The sequence below is a fragment of the Dipodomys spectabilis genome, unplaced genomic scaffold (genome assembly GCF_019054845.1).
Source record: "Dipodomys spectabilis isolate Male_0828 unplaced genomic scaffold, ASM1905484v1 ptg000075l, whole genome shotgun sequence".
Classification (NCBI taxonomy): domain Eukaryota; kingdom Metazoa; phylum Chordata; class Mammalia; order Rodentia; family Heteromyidae; genus Dipodomys; species Dipodomys spectabilis.
This window is the reverse complement of record NW_024870752.1, coordinates 13,322,407-13,345,488: the sequence shown is the minus strand read 5'-3', so window position 1 is coordinate 13,345,488 and position 23,082 is coordinate 13,322,407. Positions and strand designations below refer to the sequence as shown.

Below are 23,082 nucleotides of genomic sequence, written 5' to 3'. Positions count from 1 at the left end.
TGAAGGGATGGTGGCATGCCTTATGTACTTTGGGACCAGATCTGGTTGTTGCAGACTGTGGGAGCCTAGGAAGTGGCTGCATTTTGTGGAGAGGCTTGTGTGATATGAGCACTCAGAATACTTAGAAAGATTGGAAGGAAAGCATCAGATACATTTTGGAAGTCAGTGTTATATTTGGTATGGAATTTAAGTGGTGCTATATTAACTGTTAAATATTTTAAACTGATATATTTTTGCATTGTGCTCTGGAGAGTAATGGATATCAGAATGCAGAGCTAGCTCATGATGGCTGTCCCATTAGTGTACCCATAGTGACCAGCCTAGGACTTATTTGGGCCATTGATGGCGATGCTTTCCACATGCTACAGGCTTGTGCTCCTGTGGGCCAGACTGACTTCTCTTTGGTTAAGCAGAATGTGAGGGACTCCACCTGCTTTTCTTTTCCTCTTATTGCACATAAAAATAGTAACCTGCCACACGGGCTTTGTCAGAGCTCTGGACCCCCTCCTGTGCATCACAGTGGCTGCAGATGCTCATCACCCTTGCTTACCCACACCAACAGGCTCTGGGTACATATGTCAAGTTGCTGCTGGAAGAAAAGTTTTAACCACTCTTCCTGTTCCTGTCCTTGCTCCTATGGCCTCGTCTCCATGCAGCAAGCAAAGGCAGCCTTTGGAAAGGAAAGTCACTGTCATACCACTCACTGTTCAGGACCATTTGGTAGCTTTGAGTCAAATGCAGAATCCTTCCAGTGGCCTCCATATTGTTATCTGGCATTGTCCGGGAAGCCAAGCTTCTTTCTCTTCACCTGTTTATTCCCCCCCTCCCCCTTTTTTTAAATCCTCTTCATTACAGAGGCTGTCTTGATATTCTTTTTATTTGGTGGTAATGGAATTTGAGACAGGTCTTGCTATAAAGCTGTGAAGCCAAAGCTGGCTTCAAACTCACAGCCTCCTACTGGTATTATAGTGTAGAACACCAAACCCAGTTACTGTTCCCTCATTCTTCAGACTCAGTCAACTGAGGGATCTTGACTAGGCTCCTCCTGGTCTTTTGCTCCAATCTCCCTCTTCAGTGAGGCTCCCTCAAATGACCCATGTAACCCTGCAATATGCCCAGCAAGCCCTTTCTCTGTTCTCTGGTCTCTGCCTGACATACTCCTGGTCCAGAGTAATAGTAATTAGTAGTATTTGTAGTACATGTACAGTACAAGGAAGAGATTCATAATAACTGAGAGTTTTGTGAAAATTGTTCACAGCTCTGTCTCTAATAGGTAAAATAGTACCTGTCTAAAACTAAGTTCTTAACTAATGAATTCGGATAAAGTGCTTATATCACTGGGATATGCTGTAAGAAGATAGGCTACAATCACGCTAAAGCTAAAGTGGGTTTGTTTCTTTTTCCTAGTAGTTTCTCCCAAACAATCTTAAGTCTATCTTAAGACTTATCTTAAGTCTCTTTAAGCTGGGTCCTGGTAGCTCACGTGTGTATAATCCTAGCTGCTCAGAAGGCTGAGACCTGGAGGATCACAAGTTTGAAACCAGCCTGGGAAGAAAAGTCTTTGAGATTCCATCTGTAGTTAACTAGCAAAATACCAGACTGGAGGCATAATTCAAATAGTAGAGAACTGGCTGTGAGCAAGCAAGCTGAGGACCTGAGTTCAAAACTTGTGCCAATACCATACCAACATACACATGCACACACATATGCATACAAACTCTCCTAGTCTCAACCATTCAGCTCCTAGGATTATATTTTCTAACAAGTGGTTCAAGGCTGAATGTCCCATGGCTGTATGGAGAGGATTGACATTCGCATATACAATTTTTGGTTGTTATTCAGATCAGTTCTTTTGAGGTCTATTCCATGGCAATCTATTGTTTGTTCTCAAATTGTTATGAACCACCTAAACCCCATTGTCACTCCCTTGGTTCACCTTTGTGTAAAGGTAGTCTGATCTAATCTTCAGAAAGAGGTACGTCCTTGTCAGGACTTTGGAGAGTATCTGTTTTACTGCAGTCTAGATGGTCATTGTAGGTTGTAGTTAAGTTCTTACTTTACCTGCTCTCAGAGGATTTAACTTCACCTTAGCCACTCAGAGTGCTCCCAATCTTGATGGAAGGAAATGCTATTTCTCAAAGATATAGCCTGAAGGATATAGCCTTGAGGTCTTTGGAAACTCTTCGCATCCCTGATACCTGGATAATATGGTCACAGAGTTGCATGCCTGGACTGCCTCATTTTTGTTTCCGTAGAATTTCTTCCTTTAAATCAAGTATTTGGTTTTTCTCTTGAACTGTGCTTCAGTACACGTTAGACACATCCTATGAAAGTGATTGTCGTGGTAAGGGTGAGGACATGGCTCTTTTACTTGCAGAATAGCAAGAGGCTGTGTAGCATAGTGGTTAAGATTGTGAATGATGGAGCCAGTCTTTGATGTTTGAAGCCCAAATCCACCACTTCCTAGCTGTACCACTTTGGACAATTTGCTTAACCACTTCATTCCTCAGTGTCCATAATTATTAAATGCAGATTGTAGCTGTATTTACTTCATAGGGATATTAAGTTAATGAATACATTTATAGCTCTTAGAACTCTGACAAGAATGTAAGTACTAATTGTGTTTTTACATCAGTACCATTATTTCCTTTTTTTCCTTCTTCAGTTTTTTCCCCCTCTGCAGAACCCTGAAAGAAACTCCTCTTCATATTTTGAATGGTTATATTTTTCTTAGGAATTTATTTATATTTATAATTTTACATATTATGTGTAATTGTGTGTTCTAGTTCATACATATTTGTGTTTGCATGCATGCCTATGTTCATATGTATATATAAAATGGCTCTTATAATTGAACCTACCATGTCTACAGTTAACTGTTAGATAGCTTAGCTTCAAACAGATTTAATTCTAAATTCTAACTGGTATATAAGCTTTTTCAAACACATTTTCGTTTTTTTGAGATAGGGTATTGCTGTGTTACCAAGTCTTAAACTCCTAGACTCAAGTGCTCTTCGTACCTCAGTCTTGCAAGTAATTAGTAGCCTTATTTTATTGCCCTTAAACTTTGCTGCTCATATTCCTGTATTATCATTTTGTCACAAGCTGCTTTTTTCTCATCGTCAATTAAAATACCTTTTATCCTGTGATCTATGTATGCAAATCACATTAAATCCTTTTATAATAAGATGAGGTATACATTGATAAGTAAATAGAGAACTATCTAATGAAGAAAAAGCTTTTTATTTATTTATTTTTGGTATGGAGTGTAGACATTAGCTTTGTAAGGCCAGAGGCTATTCAGTCTCTTTCTGGAAGGAAGGTGCCATTTATATTTAAACAGATGAATCAGCTCTGTGGTGGGTGGTACCCTGGGAAATGAATTTATCTGCAAGTGTAGAATGATTGAATCTCAAATATATTACATTTAAATTTTGGCTAGAAATTCTAACACAATTGAAGACTGAGTTGGGATAGATTATATTCTGAGATTTTTTTTTTTCTGGAGGCATTTTTTTTTTCTTTTCTAAGTAATTTAGATGTTCAGCTCATTGAGGAAATACTCTTGATTGTTTCTTTGTGTGGGGCATAAAGAAATGGTGGAGATGCTCACAACCCAGGCTTTGAGGAGGCTGATGTGCTGGATACAGAGGTTTTGAGTATAGGAGGGCACAGCTTATTCCTGGACCCTTCATGAGAGTGGCAAGCTTGAGCTGAAACAAGACATTATAAATTACTCCATTTTCCCTTGTCAGGGAGAGTTGGTGATAGACCTAGCTTGATAGACAAGAATTTGACCTATTTTACACCTAACTAGGAATGTCATTGAAGACCTTTTGGATCAATCTGTGACATATTCTAGTTTTACTGATTATAATTGAAGGGGAAGTTGCTCAGTTACAACCTTGATAATAGCTATGACTCTATCAACTGCTTACTAAAGAACAATTTTGAAGGTAAACTATTTGAAGTCACAATGGAGATAAACTGACTGGTTTTCAATTTCTTTTATGATGTAGGATAATGTAACTCTAATTTTACCTATTGCAAATTAATAATCTTTTTTGGGGGGATCTTACTACTTTACACTTCAAAGGCATAGTTTGCCATTAAAAATTTGCTGTCTTGATTATGTACTTAGCAAATAGCATTTTATCTGTTTTAGTCTCCCCGAGCTAAATGGGCTCTACTACTTAAGAAAATGTATTGGCTATGAAAATCCTTTGATTTATCATGCACTCGCTTAACAGCTTCTTACTGAATATATACACTTATAAAATGAGAACAGACCTAACTACTCAAGAGGTAGAGATCTGAGGATCGTGGTTCAAAGCAAGCCCAAGCAAGAAAGTCCTTGACACTCTTATTGTCAATAAACCACCAGAAAACTGGAAGTGGTACTGTAGCTCAGGTGGTAGAGTGCTAGCCTTGAGTTGAAGAGCTGAGGGACAGCACCCAGACCCAGAGTTCAAGCCTTATGACTGATTTAAAAAAAAAAAAGAGAGAACAGAGTTGAAGGCCATTTGTTTTCTGGTTAACAAGAGACCCAGTCTTGCTTGCATATGTCTCAGTGTTTCTAGGAGGGAGCATTTGGATAGAGACAGTGACAGTTAAGTGAAAAACAGCATAATGCCTCTGAGCTTCAGGCAGCTGGGGGTAGTAAAGGCAGGATTTTGATTATTTTAGGTATTCTTTCATGTCTTCTTGCCTTCCTGTCCCATCGATCTTGAAGTGTAAGGAAGGCAAGATCCTGCTTGGCTGCTTTCTGTATCAAACACCAGGGCTGGAGATCTCCTTGGGTTCAGCTCTAGCTGTAGAATCATAACTTTGGGTAGGTTATGTTTTCCATTTTATTTTTAATGTCCTTAATGATGCCCAGGAGACTTTGTTGTCTGTTGCAATCACAACAATAAATTAGGCCGATATTTTCAAGGAACAGTATGCTCTAGTTCTTAGATCCATTTCCTGCATTAGAACAGAAGCTGCCTGTTCTGTTGCTGCTTTTTGTGAATGTGGCTTACATGATTTGATGCTAGCAAAGACAAGACCTTTCCCCAACATTTTGTTAAAATTCACCACCTTATGTTCCAGTTGGATTCTTAACTTTCATATTTATGGTAAATTACAAATAAACAATAAGCATTTATTTCTGATAACTAGGCAGTCATGTCTGCCACACAGAGATAACCACTGATTTAAACATTCTCAGGAAAATCTTTGAGAATTTTACCGTGTATAGACATGTTCATAAAAAAATGTATATAACATGTTGCTAGGGACTGAATGATGTCCTTCTCTCAAATTCGTTATGTCCTCCTCCCAAATCTCTAAATATCTTCCTCTAATCTCCAGGGTGATTATATTTGTGGGTAGAATCTTTGAGAGTTAAATAAGACCATAAGAGTGAGGCCCTACACTAAGACTAGGACATTATAAAAAGAGGAATAGTAAGCTTATACCAGTAACTGATTACCTATAATCCTAGCATTTGTGAAGCTGAAGTAGGAGAGTTGTAAGTTCCAGGCCAGCCTGGGCTACATATGAAATTGTGTCTCAAAAAAGAGAAAGGAACAGTGCTCTTACTGTGTGTGTATGTATACATGTTCTCTTTCTTTGTCTCTCTGTCTATCACTACTCCTCACCTTGCTATGTGAGAACAGCTAGGGAAGCCAACATCTTGACCTCAGACCTGATCTCAGACCATTATCTTCAGAACTATGAGGAAATAATTTTCTCTGTGTAAGCAACATAGCCTATGCTATTTTTTATGACAGATTAATATGACTAATATACAAGCATAATAAGAATACTGTTATGGTATTTTCTCTTGTATTTTGCTTGGAAGAGTCTCCACAATGAATCACAAATATCTTCCATGTCAATACATACTTCACAACAATAAATTAGGCTCATTATTCTTATTCTTCCTGGTGTCATTTTTTTATGGATGTAACATATTTAACCTGAATCCAGTATTTCATTTTTTTCTGGTTGTAAATGCTGTGAAACATCTTTGTATGTACACTGTCAACACTAGTCAGATTGTTGTTTTAACAGATCTAGATCTGGAATAGCAAGGTCAAAGTATATTTACCTTTTTTTTTGTAGTATTGAATTTATGGTCTCCCTGATGCTAGGCAAACACTTATACTATTTGATTTAAGTCTCCAGTTCTTTTTTTTTTTTCTTCCCTCCCCTTCCTGGGGTTTGAACTCTAGGAGTGGGTACAGTCCCTGAGCTCCTAGAAGGAGCTCAAGGCTAATGTTCTACCACTTGAGCCACAGCTCCACTTGAGGTTTTTCTATGATTAATGAGAGATAAAAGTTTTAGATACTTTCCTGCCCAGGTTGGCTTTGAACTACAATCCTCAGATCTTAGCTTCCTGAGTTTATTTCGTTTTGAGACTAGCTCTAGCTTACCTTTAGCCTCAGCTGGTCTTGAACTTGAAATCCTCCTATTTCCTGAGCTTCTTGAGAAAGTAGCTAGAATTACAGACATGAGCCATCACAACTAAACAACTAAAGTATATAAACAACTAAACTATATTTACATTTTAAGGATTTGCCTATATTGTGGATTGTCTTTCAGGAATAGTTAAGATTTCAAAGTCAAGATGACAAAGTCTATGTTCTCCTCTTGTGCACCCACCCTACCAACTTCCCTCTTTCCCTCTTTCCTTCCCGCCCTCTTTCCTTCCCTCTGTCCTGCTCTGGAGAGAGTCTAGGGCTTTGGCATTTAGGCAAGTAGTCTTACCACTGAACAACATCCCTTGTTGTGGTCTCCCCTTATGACACTGAACAGTTAGCTTTAATTCTTACAATTTATTAAGCTGCTGATGGGGTTATCTATTGAATAGAGTATAATTACTTGGATTGATGAACACTTATCTTACTGAGACTCAAGTTAACACTAATTTTGCTTCTGCTCCTGGAAGCAAGACCATTAGCACTCTTTCTTTCTTTTTTTTTGGGGGGGGGGGTCCGGTTGTAGGGCCTGAACTCTGGGCCTGGGCGCTGTCCCTCAGCTTTTCATCTCAAGACTAGCCCTCTACCACTTGAGCCACAGTACCACTTCCGGCTTTTTTCTTTTTGCTTATGTGGTGCTAAGGAATCAAACCCAGGGCCTCAGGCATGCAAGGCAAGCGCTCTACCACTGAGCCACTTTCCCAGCCCCATTAGCACTCTTGAATATCCTGGGAGAATTCTGAATTCATTGAAAGGCTGGAATGTGTTTGCTTTGGGAAGTCTTCAAATTTTAGAATTGGTACCTGTTACTATTTCATGGATATTCAAAAGAAAGAACAGCAGAAATACTAAATAGAAACAAATGAGTAAAGCTTACTATCTAGCCAAGTCCTACTTTGTTTTATAGTTATAATTCTCCCATGGCTTTAGTGAGAAACAATGACGTTTTCCTTTTTTAAAATTATATTTTATTATCTTTAAGTAGTTGTACAAAAGGGTTATCACTTAATCTATCATTTTATTTTTTTATTTTTTATCAGTTGTGGGGCTTGGACTCTAGGCCTGGATGTTGTGCCTCAGCTCTTGGCTAGTGCTTTACCACTTGAGCTACAGAGCCACTTCTGGCTTTTTTCTGTTTATATGGTGCTGAGGAATCGAACCCAGGGCCTCATGCATGTGAGGCAAGCACTCTACCACTGAGCCAGCCCGATCTATCATTTTATGAGCACAGTGCATCTTTTGTTAGTGTTGTTGTTGTTGGATGTGGGCTTCAACTCATGGTTAGTGCACTGTCCCTGAGCTCTTTTGCTCAAAGTTAGTGCTCTATCATTTTGAGCCACAGCACTTATGTCCTTTTTTTTTTTTTCTTGGTGGTTAATTGGAGATAAGAGTCTCATGGCTGGCTTTGAACCTAGATTCTCAGATCTCAGCCTCCTGAGTAGCATGAGCCACCAGCACCTGGCTACAATGCATCTTATTTTTTTAAATTGTTATTATAAAGGTGATGTACAGAGGGGTTGCAGTTATATAAGTCAGGTAAAGAATACATTTCTTTTCAGACAATGTCACTCTTTCCTTGCTGTCTCCCAGTTTTTCCCTCCCATCCTCACCCAAGAGTTGTATGGTTCATTTTCAACATAGTATCCAGTCAGTACCATTGCTGCATTTGTTTACCCTTTGTCCCTCCATTTCTCTGCTTCCCCTTATATTCCCAAATACTTATATATACATGAACAAACAGAACAAAAAGGAAAACAAAAAACAACAAAAAAGAGAAAAACCTCATTTTTATTTCCTGGAATTGATTTAGGTAAATATTATTTTGTGTGATCGGATACACATAGACATTGTGCCTTTCTGTTACTCTCCTAAGAGTATCCTCCTTTGGTCTCACTGTGTATGAATGCCTAGAGACCTTTATAATATATTATGTACCAGTATTTTTAGATATAGCTTCTGCATATGAGAAAACATATGCTGTTGTGAGTATAATGCATTTGATCCATGTTATCCCTTTCATCATTCTTCACTATCTCCCAAACCCACATACTGCCCCCCCTCCAACTTCCCTAGTTTCTTAGGAAATACATTGTGTATTATGACTGAATTCTTACCTGCTTAGTCTATCCCTCACCTCTTGACTGCCCCACACGTATCTCAAGTACCAGCTGAAAAATCACTTATTCTTTCATATTTATATATAATTACTATAGAAAAATTGGGAGACTAAAGAGAAGAATAATCCCACATGCCAGAAGTTAGGTATGTTATGTATATTTTTAATATTAACTCTGCTGAAACATGACAATATGTGCATAATATGTTCATTGTAATGAAGATCTAGAAGTTACTCAAATACTTCCATTGTGCACTAAAATTAAGATAAATTAAGATTATTGAGAACATCTTTGTCCTATGATGCATGTATATTAATACTGTGGTGTATGTGTGTGTGTGTGTTTGTTAGTCATGGGTCTTAAACTCAGGGCCAGGGTGCTGTCACTGAGCTCTTTTACTCAAGACTAGTGCTGTACCACTTTGAGCCACAACTCCACTTCCATTTTTCTGGTTGTTAAATGGAGATAAGAGTCTTTTTTTTTTTTTTTTTTTTTTTTTGCCTGGGCTGGCTTTGAACCACAACCCTTACATCTCAGCCTCTTGAGTAGCTAGGTTTACAGGTGTCAGGCACCAGTGCCCAGCAATACTGTATTTTTATAAGTTAGATTGATAAAAGTTTATTGTTTTATTGCTTGCTTCCTGGAAGCAGTGACTTTCATCGGTCTTATATATAGTCAGCATAATTTTTGCAAATTTGAAGAGGCATCTTCCAAATTCAAAATCTTTTATTTATTTTGGCCTTCACTTTTAAATTGTTTAATTTACTTATTTTACTATAAGAATTTTAAATGCATATGATGCGTATAACAATCTGATTTCTTCTGCTTAGAAATCTTACCTATCTGATCGGATATTCATGTGCATTTTCTTTTGGAATTTATTTTGTTTCTTTAGTGTTTTCCTAAGGATCAGCAAGTTACAACTTGTAGGTCAAATCTGTTCTGCCACTTGTTTTTATAAATAAAGTTTTATTGGTACATATCTATGCTTAATTATTTACATACTGTCTGTGTGTTGCTTTACCAGTTAAGAGTTGAGTTGTTATGTCAGAGGCCTATTTACTAGTTGATTTAAAATAATTTCTAGCTAGCCCTTCCCTACATTGGTAAACTTAGAATTTACTTGGGGATATAGTTTAGTTGTGACCTCAATTTGATTTCCTAATTACCTCCAGTACTTATTTTTCCAAGTTTTATTTTTCTATATGTTTATTATTTTTCTTATTTTTCTATATGTTTATGTTCAACGCTTTATGTCAGTACTGTATTTCATGTGAGTCATAAAAACAAAGTTCTTCTCTAGCTGCCAACTTCATTGCAATTCAGGAAAAAAGTAGAAATAAATTTTGAGAGAAAGACAAAAACCTCAATTAAAAAATTTAGAATAGAATATAGAGACTATACTAAGTTGCAGAATTAAGTAGTCTTACAAAACATATATATTGACTGAGATTCAGAACAAAGGGTTAACATTTGCTATAAAGTATTTGTAAATTTCTTTCCTCAGGAAGTAGCCTTTTCCTAAAGCAGATCAAGCTTGTCTTTATATGGATTCTCTGGTACATTTCGATGAAAGAAAATTCCATTCTAGCAGCTGCATCCTCCAGTAACATTGGTGTGGTGCTCTCCCACCCCCCACCCTTCCATCTATCCAGTCTTTTCTAGCAAAGGAGTCTCAGCAAGCCAGGAACAGAAGTGCTGAGTTTCTAAAGTCTGTGCATGTCTATAGGAAATATATCTGTATCTTTATAAATGAAGAGTAAACTCTAGACTTTCCTTTATATTTTACTTAAATCCTAAAGATAATTAATATCCTTCCTCATCTAGATCTTATATGTGTACATGAAGTAGCATGTGTATATTTATATAATTACACATGGCTCTGTATTTTTGTGTCTGTGTAGTTTTTGTTGTCAGCTCAGCACTAGAATATTGGGTAAAAGGGTACTGTGCTATTTTTCAAATGTTACCTAGCGAAAAAAAAATGTGTTTGCTTCCTAGCCAAGGAGAAAGTACAGCTTAGAAAACTCTAAAAGTGTGACTTGTGAACCTAAGCAAAGGGACAGTTTAGAGCTACTTAATATGTTCTCTTCTTGAGTAAGCCCTGCATTTGCAGAGACTCAGTGATGAGTTGTTTATAGGATTTTCAGATATGGACAGACACACACACACACACACACACACACACACACACACACACACACACACATAAAACAGTCTTTTATACTAAATAGTTTTATTTTATTTAATTTTTTGCATTGTTTTTATAAAGATGGTGTACAGAGGGGTTCCAGTTACATAAGTCAGGTAAAGAGTATATTTCTCTCTGGACAATGTCACCTCTGGCCTCACTCTTTCCCAGTTTTTCCCCTCCATCCCACCCACAAGTTGTATAGTTCATTTTCAACATAGTGTCCATTGAATACCATTGTTGTGTTTGTTTAGTTTTACATGTTTGGTTTTTTTCCTGTGTATCTTCTAGACTTAGGAAATAGGCAATGACATTGGAGGATCAGTCTTACAAGTTCTTATTTTCTATGCTTTAGTTTTGAAAAGCAATGGGAAGGGGACTCTCAAACTTGTTCTTAAATGGCAACTTAATAATCCACATGCACTGGTTTTAGAGGGTTTGCAGAGTCACAAGTTGGATCTGGGCCATAAGAGTAAGCACATGTAGCAAGTGAACCTCTGAGGGATTTCTGATGGAACTATTTAATCAGATGAAGAGGTAAGAGTGACATTTATTGATAAACAAGAACCCCCCCCCGACTTGTTGCTAAGGCCTTCTTGGGGCTGCTAGTACTCTACAGTGAGAGAGGGGCCTTATCAGGCTGGAAAGATAGTTGTGGAGGCACAGTAGTCATCAGTGAGCTGGATAAACAAGTACCAAATTAGAATAGGTCTTAATGGAACTTTATTCCAACATTTTAGTGGAGCCATATACTAAAGGATTTATTTATTTATTTATTTTAATTTTTTTTTTTTTTTTTTTTGTCGGTCGTGGGGCTTGAACTCTGGGCCTGGGCGCTGTCCCTCAGCTCTTCAGCTCAAGGCGAGCGCTCTACCACTTGAGCTACAGCGCCACTTCCGGTTTTCTGGTGGTTTATTGGAGATAGGAGTCTCATGGTCTCTCCTGCCCGGGCTGGCTTTGAACCGCGATCCTCAGATCTCAGCCTCCTGAGTAGCTAGGATTACAGGCGTGAGCCACCAGCGCCCGGCTAAAGGATTTATTTTAAGATAGGATCTGGGGTGACATTGATCTAGATACATTGTATTCATAAACTGCTTTGTTAAATGACAATTTCTTTGTACAACTACTTAAAGATAGTAACTTTAAAAACACTAAATAAAAAAGAGCTGATCTGGGCTGGGAAGGTGGCTCAGTGGTAGAGTGCTTGTCTCACATGCATGAGGCCCTGGGTTTGATTCCTTAGCACCACATAAGCAGAAAAATACGGAAGTGGTGCTGTGGCTCAAGTGGTAGAGCATTAGCCTTGAGCTGAAGAGCTGAGGGACAGCACCCAGGCCCAGAGTACAGGTCCCATGACTGACAAAAAAAAAAGAGCTGAACTGGAATGTTCTGTTCTACTTCTAAATGCTAGGATTTCAGTCCTGGTACTGAAAATTTTAAATAAGACAGAGATACTTCTGTGTTAAAAAAGACTGCATAGTGTGTTAGAGAAGGAGAGTTTGAAAATAGGAACACTCATTAGGAGATTGTTCAGATGACAGTGACCTGGCTGAACTAAAGTGGTTGTGGACTTGGAGAGAAGTACTTGGATTTAAGAGAAGTCAACAAGAGATTGGACAGCTACCAGAGAAGAAGTAGCGAATGTTCACCTTTCTGCCTTGGACACCTCCAAGGTGCCATCTGCAGAGTGTGGGATATGGAGGAATGGGTAGGACTGAAGCTGATGGAGAGGAAGATTTCAGATACAGAAATGCTGGCTTGAGGTTTGGTGCATTTAGATGGAGGCATCTGTACATTAGTGGGCTATCACTTCTGTATGTAGAGTTGTGTTCCCAGCAGGAAGGGATGTCTAATAAGTAAAGTGAGAGCCCATAAGGCCTTCTGGTTTAAGGGATCAATAAAGAAGGAGCCCAGGCCATGAGAATACTAAGCAAGGCACAGGACCTTGGCTACTGCAAGGAGAGGCCCAAAGCTTCCCCACAATCTGCCCATGCCTTGTGGTATGCTTCTGAGGCTCCCAGGAGTGGGTGGCTCCCTCTGATGCCTCCATGCCGTGTTTGGCATTTAGGAAGGCCATGATTCTCCTTTCTCAGCCATCTGCTGGTCATTGGCTTGATTAGACAATGAGAGCCAGGTCAGAATGTCTCCAAAGGCTGATGACACTATAGTACACATCAGGTCTTTGTGTGGAGGAGACATCTTGCTTCCTGTTCTGGACATGAGAGAAACTGAAAGGGAAAGCCATTAAGCATGTATGGGCTCCAAATTTCTGTGTGTTCTCATTTCCATGCCCAAGAGTGGATGTGAACATAACTCTTCTCCATTTGGATTACCAGCATTGGGATTTCCAGCGGGAATTGGGATCTTGTACGTAGAGAATGCAGCAATTCCTGTGTTCCCTGTATTAAAGACTTCTGGGAAAGCTATATTACTTAAAGCCTTTCACCTAGAGCAAAACTTTTGACATCTAGTTTATGTGATTTTTATTGTAGCCTGTAAGTAAAAGGTAGTAATGTGGTTAATATCCTCAAAAGAAATGAGGTTTGTAGTAGTAAGATAGAAGTACAGAGGAGAGGCCTAGCATGAGTATTTAGGATATCCCTGACAACTGGAAAGCCTTTTCTTGTAGAGAGGCCATTGCTAACTCCACCAGGTAGAAGACATTTATGCAAATATGGGGAAGCTTCTTTCCCCTCCTTGTTTGTCCTCTGTCCTTGTGTTGTGTCTTAACCTTTGGAGCCCCTTTTACAGTGCCTTATCCTTGGAGTGGCTCATGAACTGTACCCTCACTCCCCCTCCTTTCGCTGTGAGAACTTAATAGATTCTGTGTGAATGATCTCAGCTACATGTAGTTTCTTATCTGATTTTAAAAGGTCACACCATTGGTATAAATAGCTAGCAGACTGATAACTGCCAAATAATATTTGCATTTTAGAAGAGAGTTCATTAACTAAGAGGAGGGGGAATTCTGGAGGCAGTTTGTTGTTTCCAATCTGTAGAATGAATGGAGCCTGTATGCCAGTCTCTGTATGACTTTAGATTTTTGTTTCAATTACAGGAGAGAGCCTTATCACACTTTTCTTATGTCTTTTCCAAATAGGTGGCAGTTCCAATATTTGGTTTACTGGAACAATTTTCAGATGTTTAGTTGGGAAGAGCATGGAATTCTTAGTGACTAGCCTTCTCTGCTAGTCTTTCCACCTGCAAGCTATGGTACTACCACGAAGATGAGTTTAGGAGTCTGGAACCTTGATTTGGGAAGGTTGGATGCTGTTCTTGTGGACCAAAAATACCTGTAGATTGCATTGGTGGGCCTAAAATCCTGGGGTCTTTTATGAGAGGGTAGTGTGATGTTGCTTGCACATTGAAATCCATAGCCTCTTGGTTTTCTGGGTTCTGTGTAGAGTTTGAATGCCATGTCCTCAGAAGGCTATAACAGTAACTAAAGGAAATTTATAGAAGGGCTATGAGAATATCTCTTCATGTTTATAACTATAGTTGGCAGGTAGGAGTTCCTTCTGCCTATGTTACCTCCCAGAGGCCTTATTCATACTTGACTGTCTTGCATTTATAGATCGGATTTGGAGATTGGGAGCAATAAGGCATAGAAGATAGGCAGAGTCTTGAATGTTTTAGCTACTCCCTACAAATAGGTATCATTATCTTAGACTGGTTCTTTTCTGTTAATTCCAGTGGGATTTCATCAGGTCTTTGCCAAATAACAAACAGAGGTGCATTGCTGGTCCTGGGAACTTGGTCCCTGAGAGAAATGCTGAGTTTCCGTTTTCACTTTTCACCCTTAGTATTCAGCTATCTCTTAGGCCACACTGTTGTGTTGTAGAGGATGCAGGCTTCTGTCCAAATCATATTCTCTGTGACCAGTGTTGTAAAACAAGTGGAAAATCTGATCCTTTGTGCAGATGTGTGTTTATCTGAAAAGTGTTGGACATTGTCCAAAGGCAAAGTATGCAAGTATGGTCTGCATTTTAAAAACAACTTCTAATGCAACAAAAATTTAAAACTATATTCATTTTTATGAATTCCAACCACCTTCTTCTGTAAAAAAAGACAAACACTCTGAAAACTGATGATTTTTTTTTTTATGACTGTTTATGTTGTCTCTGCTGCAGTTTCAGACATGTCGGATCTGGCTTAAAATAGGCAATTAGAGAGCTTAGATGATCTTGAAACAAACAGAAGAATTCATCATTTAAAAATTCCATTTATGGGCTGGGAAGGTGGGTCAGTGGTAAAGTGCTTGCCTTGCATGCATGAGGTCCTGGGTTTGATTCCTCAGCACCATATAAGCAGAAAAAGCTGGAAGTGGCACTGTGGCTCAAGTGGTAGAGAACTATCCTTGAACTGAAGAGCTGAAGGGCAGTGCCCAGGCCATGAGTTCAAGCCCCACGACCGAAAAAAAGTTCAATTTATTAGGGAATTAAAATTTATTATTTGGTCAATATTATAAAATGGTTGTAGTATCCTCTCCATGGTCACCTTCGTGTGTGTGTGTGTGTGTGTGTGTGTGTGTGTGTGCGTGTGTGCATGCGTGTGTGCACACATATGCTTTTGTGTTTATAATTTGCTTCTATGACTTGTGTTCTGGGCCATGCATACACCCCTTCACCCCATGTGCAGAATAAATTAATTAGTTGGAAAGAGTGCTGAGGAACTCATGAAATTGCTGTACTGGGTTTTCATTTGCAAGTACAGTGTGCCTGTACTTCAGAGTCCATGACTGAATTTGGAAGGTAAAGGGAGAGTTGATATCTATCTTTGACTTTCTATCTATCTTCTCTGTGGCTAGGTGATTCACATAACAAAACTGAGGCTAAGTTTGCTTTTCCCTTTTTGTCTACTCCAGGGACTTGAGGGCTTTGCTTCTGTACTTGAAACACCACGAAGAAGATTAATCTGGTTGTTCAGATTCATAGACCAATCTCATAGCTTTGAATTGTCTTCCAGAATGGACAGTCTGTATTGCCATGAAATAATAGAGAGCAAGCTGAGCATTCCACAACTTCAATGCCTCTTCTTGAAGCAGTTGGTTATCAGTAGCTGCATGAACTCCTGTTTTTGAGTGCTGTCCTTAATGTAGGAAGAGCTTGGCTGGGTGAGAAGCCAGGAGGTTGGTCTAGAAGGAAAAGGTGCTGACCAAGGCCATAGTTTCAGTTACCGCATGTTTTCTGTCTTAATGGATTTGACCAAGTCTCTTGGATTGGAAATTCTTAAAAGTGCTTTGTCAGCTTGGTTTGGGTTCCCTGTCGGCATGATTCAGATGTAAACCAAGGCCAGGAATATTCTAAGGGCCCTGGAGATTAAAATGCACCTTCAAGTGCTCATCACATAATTGGTGACAGGCATTTTCCATTTTTTGTCTGGGGTCAACAAACAGTCAGTTGATATCCAGAGAGTAAGTACAATCTGAGCCATTAATGCAGAGCAATTCCTACCTTCATGGGGCTTCCTTTTCATTTAATGAGATGACACATGCGTGTGAGGCCTTGTTGCACTTTGGTTGGCTTTTTACCTGCCAGGTGCCCATTCTCTTATCCTAAGTCTCACTCACCATCTTTCTGGGTCTCACACCAGCTGTTGTCATCAGTGACATGTATAATTCCATCAAGTGCAGGAGGACAGTGTCTCATTGTGTACTATGGTATCACTTGTATTACCATTCTAGTAATACTTGGGGGTAAAAGTAAATGGCTTTTGCCTCAGATCCTGGAGACAGAGCAGGGATTTGTGCTGGCAGAGGGGGTGAGGACAGGGGAATGCTGAGCTAATACCACACTTAGAGCAAATCCCCTTCCTGTGAGGTTAGAAAACAACATACTTCTCAAAATTGTTCTCTTATGAGCCCCATGTGGAAGTGTTTTCTATTGTATAACAAATATGTACAAAATGAGGGGGCAACTAGAGTATTCCTGACCACCCAGAATCTCAATGAGCTGTGAATCAGCAGTGTGCAGAGGTGAGAAAAGAATTCCCACAAAGAAATGGATCCCTAGAAAATGGTGTAATGTGCATTTAATGAGGAAGAAAAGTGTTGAGAGAAGGAAAGATGTCAGACAACCCTGTGATTTTGATGACCAACTTTCTTTCACCTCATCGTTGATCTACTTTAATTTCAGATGTGGCAAATGGGAATGTCGTGGTTAACCAGGAGACATGTTATTTCAGCCCTTGAAAGAGTTCTTCCTTACAGAGATTGTTAGGAAAAGCATTTCTGAGGTGAGGGGCTCAGCTGGATTAGAAGGCTTCATTTAGAAATTTGAGTTAAATGTGTGAGCTCTTTCTCACCCTCAGTTTTCACATGTTTATGTTTGGATCTGGGGGTGGGGAAGCATGCCTAGTAACAAGTGGATAGTATAAAAGATCTACAGAGGGCCTCTGCTCAGATTTCTCTGTGTTCCCTGAACTTCCTCAGCTGTGTTGAGCCCTCAGGTGGTATGGGAAGGCACCCCTTGGAGTGCTATAGAATAAGGGGTACTCTAAAATAAGTGCCTGCTGGTCTGTGGTACAACTCACCATACAGTCAGAGTTTATAGAAGGGGAACACTCATTTTTTTTTCCTGTTGAGACAGTTGAGAAATGAGTGTACACATTTGGATTTCTTTGGATTTCAGAAGACCTAACTTTTATTGTGTGGAAAGTTGTGCTGGTGCATTACCACTGGCAGAGCAAATTAATTCTAAGTCATTATTAACAAAATACAAGCAAAGGAAAGTGAAAGAATAGGTTATCCCAAGTCAGCCATTTTTTTGAAACTGATTATTGGAATATATGGATGACACAAGGAACTGTAAGTTGTAGTCCAAGTGGAAGGTGAAGTATAATGTCTGAAGAGTTAAAATGCTATGTAGCATTAGTATTGGTCCTAGCTCACTGTGGCTTTAAAAGGTATAATGGAAGTCAGCATTAGTAAATTGCTGTTAGTCAACAGTTCATCCTGTCTATTCAGGATCTGGAAAAAGATGTGTGACCTCAGACATTGTCCTGTTCTGGTTTGGCCTGTGGAGATGGTCTAAGGACAGTTAGCAGTAATTACCAGTAGCATTACTGAGGAATTTGTCCTTGCCAGCATCCTCTTTCTAGGTGATGTCATTCTACTTCATTGTTTTATCCACCACCTGCCTGCCTATATATGGTCCACTGTATTTGTATCTTAGGCCCTGAATCCTAACATAGTTGTGACCACATGCATTTTCTACTTAAAGCTGGCTAATGGCCTTCAAATTAGTTAAAATGGAAACACAAAATCCTTAATATGCCTACTAACACCAGCAAGGCCCAGTGTAATCTGCAGTCTGGAATTGTTTCAGGTCAGCCTGAGCAAAAAGTTCACAAGACTCTTATCTCAACAGCAAAAGTTGGATATAGTGGTGTGTGCCAGTCATCCTAGTTTATGGCAAGAATAGTAAATTTATAGTAAGATTATAATCCAGACTGGCTCAGGCAATGAGCCAAGACCCTATCTCAGAAGTAACCAGAGCAAAAAGAACTGGAAGCATGGCTCAAGCATTAGAGTGCCTGCATACTAAGTGTGAAGCCCTGAGTTTAAATCCCCAGTAACTTCCTGAACAACAATATCTCCAGATAGGACCAAATATCCCTTTTAGGATAGTAAAATCACCCCCTAGTTGAGAAACACTAAAGAACCTGATACTTAAGGTTGATAGTACTAAGGGTTAGTGCTCAAAAACAGCCAAGGTAGCAGAACTGAGAGCCGTCAGCGTCAGAGTTACAGGAGATGTTATGTGTGCCTGGTTTCTGTTGGGACTAAGTTCAACAGCCATTCACTAGCACCTGGTTAAATGAATAGACAAATGTAAATTATATACCTTTCCTAGGAACAAATTTTTTTCTTCCACATTTAACTCCCCCAGAGTTTCTTTGAAGTGGATTGAAGGCAAGTATTAACTCTATTTAACAAAGCAGTTTACCCAGCAAATATCAGGTCATATCATGAGACCCTAATACAGGGGTGGCTCAGGTATTGGGATTTTATAACTTCACACTTGGTCTAAAACTTTATCCTTGACATTTTCCCAGAAAGTTTGCAGCTAATGGAAGGATTTACGTTAGAATAATATAATCATTTTTATTACTACATATACTGTGGGAAGGAAGGAAGGCTCTGCTTTGGCTACGGGATGTAGCTCTCTTCATTTTGACCTCGTCTTGCATATTTCCTCCCTTTCTCCCTTCCCAATGTCTTCCCTCCAGTGCTGAGTTACCCAAAGTCTTTTATGCACCAGACACACCACCATGCTCTTACAACACTCACATCTTTCTGATACATAGTTTGTTTTCCCTTGAATGCCCTTTATCTTCTTTATTGCTTCACAGACTCTTGCTATCCTTTTAGGTCATTGTTTTTCAACTGTACTCTATCACACTGAAATCTTAAAAGGACCAGCAATGTACATGGCACCTGGGAGCTTCTTAGAACTCAAGTGTTCAGCTACATTCCACAGCTATGAATTAGACCTACCAAGTTGGGGGCGTGGGAGGGGAGGCTCGTGGCAGCTCAGGAGTGGGTCTAGGGGAGGCCTTGGTGCCCTTAGGGGAACCCCCCCCCCTCCTTGGCTAGATCACCCTAGAGAGGATTATAGAGAGGCCAGGCAGTCTGTTTTAACAAGCTCTCTCAGTGATCCTGATGCTGTGGAGTTTGAGAACAACCACTTTTAGATACCATTCAAATGAGAACAAGCACTTTTAGATACCATTGAAATGACACCTTGTCTCTGAACTTTTCCTGACAACTCTTAAACTGATAGTCATCTCTCCTGCTGTGGCATTTTTTTTTTCCAATGTAGTAATTAAGCAAGGTAGGATGACTACTGCAACCAAATTATAGTAGCTGCACACTAAATGTGTTTATTTCCTATTGGATGTACATCCTATTGCACGTGATGATTCTGAATTGAGGTTCCTTACTGTTGTGGTTGTTCTTTGACAGGGTGGACTTAGGAGAGGTGTCATCTCCAGATTTCCTACATTAAGCAGACCCATGGGTAGAGAAAGAACAAGGAGTGTTGAGCAGCATGTTTTATGACAAGAGAGAGACCTTGCTACCATATTTTTTATCTCCTTTGAGCCCAATTATGTCATTTCAACATACCTGCCAAGGAAATTAGAAAATGTGTTTTTTCTTTCTGCCCATCTAGACTTACACAGTTTAATAAAAAGACTATACCTGTGTGTGTATATATAATTAAGCTGTTCTTATAATTATATATACATATTTATACATGTAATTTTGTATTTCATATTAGATACATTAAGAACATTGAAAGAAATAGATCAAATGGCCTCAAATAATATATTTAGGTAAACTTAGTAAAGTAAAAATGTTTTTCAACTTTAATGAACTAGTAATAAAGTATTTTACATTGTTTTGGAAGTGCATAGTCTTTGAAATTCAGTACACATAACACCTTCAGATTTTGACTGGCCAAATACTGAATATTCCCACATGGCAAGTGGCTACTATGCCAGACAGTGCAGGTCTAGACAGTTCTTGCCACAGTTTGGGTATTGAAATTGTTGCTGGATTTGGTGGCTCACACTTGGAATCTTAGCTACTCAGGAGGCTGGGTTCAAAGCCAGCCCTGACAGGAAAGTCCTTGAGATTCTTATCTCTAGTTAACTACCAAAAAAGTTAGAAGTGGAGCTGTGGCTCAAGTGGTAAGTGCTAGCCTTGAGCAAAAAAGTTCAGGGACAGTGCCTAGGTCCCAAGTTCAAGTCCCTGGACTAGTACACATACAAAAAAAAATTCATATCTTTTTTTACTTCTTTTGGATACCTCTTCCACTCCTAGATTGTATGTTTTGGACTTATTCCTTTCACAGTGCTTCATAGTTAAGTGATTGAATCATTAATCTATTAACAGATTAACTATAGGAGAATTTTCTTTTCGGTTCTTTTGAAACCTTGGTGAAAGTTTGTAAGTTTTTTTTTTAGTAGTGAAAAGTATGGAGTCACAGTATATGGTGAAATTAGTGTCATCATAGGTTAAAGTGAATCAATTAACTATAGATGTATAACAAAGCATAACTAACATTTGTCACTGAATTGCAGAGGGTGTGTGTGTGTGTGTGTGTGTGTGTGTGTGTGTGTGTGTGTGTGTGTGTGTGTGTGTGTGTGTGTGTGTGTGTGTGTGTGTGTGTGTGTGTGTGTGGTTACTGGGGCTTGAACTCAGGGCCTTGACACTGACCCTGAGTGTGTGTGTGTGTGTGTGTGTGTGTGTGTGTGTGTGTGTGTGTGTGTGTGTGTGTGTGTGTGTGTGTGTGTGTGTGTGTGTGTGTGTGTGTGTGTGTGTGTGTGTGGTTACTGGGGCTTGAACTCAGGGCCTTGACACTGACCCTGAGATTTTGTGCTCAAGGCTAGCATTCTACCACTTGAATCATAGCTTCACTTTCAGCTTCTTAGTGGTTAATTGAAGATAATCTCATGGGCATTCTTGCCCTGCTGACTTCAAAATGCAGTCCTCAGGTCTTAGCCTCCTTGAGTTGCTAGGATTATAGGCATGAGCCACCAGCACCCAGCTGAGTTGCAGAGTTTGAGTGGAAAAGAATTTGGTGTTCAGATGATCTGATGCCTTCATTTTTGTGGATGTGTGTCCCTGTGATAAGTGATAACTGAGAAGTAGCATACCAGCACTTGGAAGCTGAGACTGCCTAAGTTTCTGTTGCTTTAGTTCTATTGTAAAAAAGTGTACGTTTCACTCCAAATTACTAGTAGTATGTGCTTCAGTTATTTCAGAATGAGATTTTGAAGAAAATGTTGTTGAACACTGGCTTAATTCAGAAATACTACCTGATATTACATATCTGTAATCCCAGCACTTGGGAGGTGGAGGCAGGAGGATCACAAGTTCATTGCCAGCCTGGATTACATGGTAAGACCCTACATAAATAAAAACATGACACAGTCGGGCACTCGTGGCTCATGCCTATAATCCTAACTGTTCAGGAGGCTGAGATCTGAGGATCACAGTTCAAAGCCAAGCCCGGGCAGGGAAGTCCATGAGAGATTCTTATCTCCAATTAACCACCAGAAAACCGGAATTGGCACTGTGACTCAAGTGATAGAGCGCTTGCCTTGAGCTGAAGAGCTGAGAGATGGTGCCCATGCCTAGAGTTCAAGTCCCATGCCTGAGAAAACAAAACAAAACAAACAATTTTAAAAAATGACACAAAAAGAAAACTGGTTTTGAATTTATTTTACTGTTTTTTCTTCAAGTCATATATCAGGAAATAGATGGGTTCTTAAAAATCACATCAATACAATAGGCAGTCTGAGAAACAGATTGTATTTGAAAATAAAATAAAACTACAAGGGCTGGGAAGTTGGCTCAGTGGTAGAGTGCTTGCCTCGCATGCATGAGGCCCTGGGTTTGATTCCTCAGCACCACATAAGCAGAAAAAGCCAGAAGTGGCACTGTGGCTCAAGTGGTAGGGTGCTAGCCTTGAGCTAAAGAGCTGAGGGACAGCACCCAGGCCCAGAGTTCAAGCCCAATGACCGACAAAAATAAAGAAAACTACATTAAGCCTGTAATGCTGGCATTTTTTTTCATTACTGGCCTATTTTGCAGAGAATTATGGAGGATGTATATGGAGGATGTGACTTTGGCACTTTATTCTTTTTATGGTAGAGGGAAAGGAAATCCTTAGAATGCACTTTACTTTTTTCTAAACAGATTCACTGCTATTAGGATCAGTCACAAATCTGAATTGGAATGAAAGCTTGTAACTCTGCCTTATAAGCAAGGACAATGTTTGTAATGGGATTGTGGGGAACAAAACACTGGAGTTTGTTCTAGATTCTTTTGGGAAAATACACTGTTAACAAATATTTTATATGTGATCACACCATTGGAAATATTTGAGAGATGTATGAAGCTTGTGTTCGGTAGATCTTTTCTTACAGGTTTAAAAAATGAAAGGTATTTTTTTCTTGGTGGTGGGGTTGGAATTTAGGAGGAGGAGGAGACTAGAAGAGTACTCCAGAATTTTCCTTTTTCATTATGGTTAACTATACAGAAAATGATCAGTCATAAATGAATGGAAATCTTCCATGACATTAGAATAAAGCTGTATATTTCATTCCAGGGAGGCAGTGGTAGCAGTGAAGTTTTAGCTTCAGTTTATCTTGTACTTTCAGCCAAATACCTTCATACCTGTGCTCAGGCATTTCTGGGAGCCTATCCATGTTTTCTTATAGCAAATCTGCATTGTGGGTGTTCTTTCTTCTTCCTACCTTAAATTTTCATATATAAATGATTCCAAAACACAGATGAGCC

General features: G+C 39.3%; 1 protein-coding gene across 6 annotated transcripts in view; it reads left to right on the top strand.

The window, feature by feature from the left end:
* Positions 1-23,082, top strand: part of Dock9 (dedicator of cytokinesis 9) — a 259,553-nt gene that overhangs the window by 63,474 nt on the left and 172,997 nt on the right. The gene's annotated exons all lie outside the window — the stretch shown is intronic.